Here is a 4,211-nt window from a genome sequence, read left to right as displayed (position 1 = left end):
ACTCGAGGTTTAAGAGAAGCTATGAGAAATAAAGGTATTGAATTTTCTCTGCCTTTAATAAAAGAAAGTGGCCATAAAAAGGAGACAACATCTGGAACAAGCTTGGGATATGGGGAGGGGCAAGCCATCAGTGATAAGGAGGAAGAGGAAAGTTTTTCCTGGCTGGAAGAGATGGGAGTGCAAGACGAAATTAAAAAGCCAGACATACTTTCTATCAAGTTTCGTAAAGAGAAACATGAAGTACAAATGGATCACAGACCTGAGTCTGTTGTGTTGGTGAAAGGAATCAACACTTTTACATTGCTCAATTTTGTTTTGATCAACTGTAAGAGTTTAGTTGCTACCTCAGGTCCACAGACAGGACTTCCTCCAACCCTCTTATCCCCTGTTGCTTTCCGAGGTGCCACAATGCAAATGCTTAAGGCACGAAGTGTAAATGTGAAGACACAAGCTCTTTCTGGATACAGAGACCAATTTGGTTTGGAGATTACAGGTCCTATCATGCCTCACTGCCTGCATTCACTGACCATCCTGCTCAAATCTTCACAGAGTGGGTCTTTCTCTGTGCTACTATATCCACATGAACCAACTGCTGTATTTAACATCTGCCTGCCAGTGGACAAAGTACTTAATACGGAGGTTGTTCACCCTAAGACTCTGGAGCAACTTGGTGAAATACCGTTACTTGGGAAACCATCTTTACAGACTGTGGCGATGAGAGACTACATTCATAATTGGAGATCTTTAACACCAAAGGAAGCCTAAAAGGATCTTTGAGGAAAAAAAGCCTTCTAGCAAGGAAATTCAAGATTCTTGAACTTAAAGGAATATACTTTAAAATACTGAAATGTTGATAAATATTTTTATTACAGTAGCATTTTAAATCAGTGTTTTCTGCTTCTACTATTTTCAGGTTAGTTTTTAGATATAAAGATGAAAAACTCAGATCACTCAAATGAGGGGTCTGTATCCCTACAACCTAATTGTATAGTGAGTAGAAAACTGAATTAATGTTTCCTTGCAAACAGGAAATTGAGACTAAACACACAGCAGTTATCTCGTGGCCTGTGACAAAGACATCGGGGCAAAAATATGTTGCTTTACCATTTACCTAAGATTGTTAGTACGTTCTTGTTTTATAAAGGTAGAAAATAAATGCAGATAACATCTCTACTAACCTACCTGACTGCTGATGCTTCTACCTTAACATTTTTCCTACTGATTTGTAATTTTTATTTTCACATATACTAAAATTTTTTTAATGCATGTTAATTCAGGTAAAAAGGCATTTTGTATTCCACATAGAATAATGTTAAGAATTGTGAAGTCTGCTGAGCTGTCATGGCAAAGTAGTATTTAATGTGCGTGTGTGTGTGTGTGTGTGTGTGTGTGTGTGTGTGTCCGTGTACATGTGTAGGTGGGGATTGTATAATTCACATTTTTTTAAAAATAAAAGTGCTTAGAAATCAGAAGCATTGGGTAGAGAAATAATAGTATCTAAGGATTTGTTCACTTTATAATCCAGAAAATAAAACACCACATTTATTGCAGAAAAAAAAAAGAAAGAAAGAAAGAAAGAAAGAAAATACTCAGGCAGCTTCCCGGAACACCTGTCTCAGAGTATTCTGCACAAGACCAAGGAATCACTTATATAACAAGTGCTACAAGTGAGGCTAATTCTCAGACAAGTGGGAGCCTGGTGTTCTGGATCTGGAGACCAGCAACATGAGCTCCAGCCTTGCCATAAATCCAGAATCTCTAACTCTGTTCTGCATTTCCTGGATCTCAGCACCATGTCCAGGTGATTCCTGTGCACAAGGAAATTCCTTGTCTAAGTGTCCTCTGGACGTGGGGTCAGAACTGTGCGGTCTGCTCTGGGTGCGGTCTGATGAGATCCCTTAGAAATGGAGGTCCAGGGTTCAGTCCTTGCACTCATTCTTTTCCACAGTGGATTACTCCTTTGGTGCCCTCATCCATGCTTGAGGTTTTAAGTATCATTTATATGGTGTGACCTCCTAAATCTATTTCTCTAGCCCAGTATATTTCTCCTTTCCCCTAAACTCTGGAATTGTCTGTCCAACTGACATGCAAGCTCCCTCACCTGCGTTCTTAGCAGATATTTCCTCCACTGAGTGTCTGGGATGTCCCCTCCTCCATCTGCTCCTGCCAGAGCCTCCCCATGTCCACTGAGAGCAGCTCCACCCTTCTGTCTACTCACTCCTTTTACAGCGATGATTGTCCTTGATTCATCTTCCTCACACCACTGATACAATTCATTGGCAAATGCTGTTGGTCCATCCTAAAATGCATCCAGAATCCCCTCACGGCTCACTATTTCCCCTGCTCACACCCCAGTCACGGTAATGACATCTCCAGCCTGGAATACTACACTCACTTCCTATTTTCCCTCCTGCCTCTCTTGTTCCTCACCTCTCAGTTTTGTTCTTAGCATAGCAGTCAGAGATCTTTTAAAGAAGTTGTACCATGTGCCTCTCCTGCTCAAAACTGTCCTCTACTGCCCCAGCTCACTCAGAGAAAATGTCAGATGCGTCTCCCTGCAGGCCCACCTGCTCTGGCTGTCCCTCTGCCCTCACCTCAGTTTCTCTCTGTCCAGCCCTCCTGGGCTCCTTCCTCTTCTGGGAACACAGACACGCTCCCGCCCTAGTGCATTGGAACTGGAGGTTCCCCTGCGGGGAAAGGACTTCCCCAGACATCCTCGTGGCCAACTCTTTCCTCAAAGGTCACCTTTGCAACGTGGCACACTCTGTCCACCCAGCATAACAGCTGCTTTCCCTGTCCCCACTCCCCACACCCTGGATTGCCTGCCTCACAGCACTCACCACCTTCTAGCACTTTCTTTCTTTGCTCTGATTACAGTGTATCCATCATCTGCCTCTTCCCACTGGAACACATGCTTCACAAGGTAAGAGATTTTTCTTGTTTAACTTCAATGATGTTCACCAGATGCAGAACCATTCTGTCCTGTGTCTGACCGACAACCAAGGACAATTGAATGTGATCACTGCAGGGGACCTCCCTGTTCCAAAGGCAATAGCTGTATTAACATAACCTCAGGCCAAATGCCGTTCTGTGGCAGCTACATCACAAGGTCCCCTCACACTGATGCTGAGGCCACCTGTGCTTTTCTCAGCAGGACTGTCTGTGCGTCCTCCCTCCTCCATGACTCCTCCCACACCAACCCTCCCCTCCAACAATGCAGCACACCATCAGCCTTCTCTCTTCAGGAAAGAACAATCCTTGAGGATGGGTCCAATTTCGCAAACAAATCTAAATCTAAATTAGACTCTGATTAGATTCACGAGTTGGGTATTGGAGCCAGCAGGCAGGGACAGAGTGCAGGAGGGTAGAGCAGACCTGGAAGAAGGGCAGGAGCTGAATGGGTCTGAACATTTGTCTCAGAAAGCACAGAGACTCCTGTGTGCAGGGGAGGCCCTGGGCGATGTCTGACTCTCTGTGGTCACAGCTCCAGCTGGACAGGTTTCCACTGAAGGGACAAGGACAGTGGAGCTGTGAAGCTAACCCAGCTGAAGACTGACCACATGAAGCCCATGATGGACTGAACACAAGTGGGCACAGGCCCTGTCCACTCTCGGCTCCTCACAGCCTTCTCCACCCCCACCTGCAACAGACTCGGCACAGTGAACATGTGGATTCTGGAAGCTTCTCAGGTCTTTATTTCCTCACTCAAATTTTAGGAATTGACTTATTTAATTAACCCATCAGCCTCTCATGGCAAATATTTGAGAAAACAAATTTATATTCATGTTCTTATTTTCAGTAGGGAAGTAAGAGGCTGCAGCTCAGTGCACCATGAAGTTGAGACAGAGATGGAGACTCCCAGCCCTGAGTCTCTAGAACAGGAAAGATGACTGGGGAGGAGCACAGGTCAGCGTGGGGACAGGGGTCACGGTGGACACCACCTCACATCATGCTAACAGGAACGCAGACACATTCAGATGCCTTTGCAGAAAGAGACGCCAGAGGCTCTTGAAGTCACAAAGGAGGTGTGAAGAAATCGTGTATCTCCGTCCCACACAAGGTAGCTGTCTCAGGCTACAGAAAACAATAGTCATGAAGAAATTCAAGTCAATCATGGTAAGTGATGACACTCTGAACAGCCACACACTCGAAATGTCCCAATCAAAGAATCCCCCTTACCCAGTCCTTTCCCCTCTGCCCCTAACCCTGCC

The 4,211-nt window shown here is 45.0% G+C and overlaps 1 pseudogene; it reads left to right on the top strand.

The window, feature by feature from the left end:
• Positions 1-3: 3 nt before the first annotated feature.
• On the top strand, positions 4-765 carry LOC116547965 (annotated as a pseudogene).
• The last annotated feature ends 3,446 nt before the right edge of the window (positions 766-4,211 follow it).

This window comes from Sapajus apella, unplaced genomic scaffold (genome assembly GCF_009761245.1).
Source record: "Sapajus apella isolate SASKATOON/1434 unplaced genomic scaffold, GSC_monkey_1.0 scaffold5829, whole genome shotgun sequence".
NCBI classification, from domain to species: Eukaryota; Metazoa; Chordata; class Mammalia; order Primates; family Cebidae; genus Sapajus; species Sapajus apella.
The sequence above is the reverse complement of the archived record's forward strand: the minus strand, read 5'-3'. Positions and strand labels throughout refer to the sequence as shown.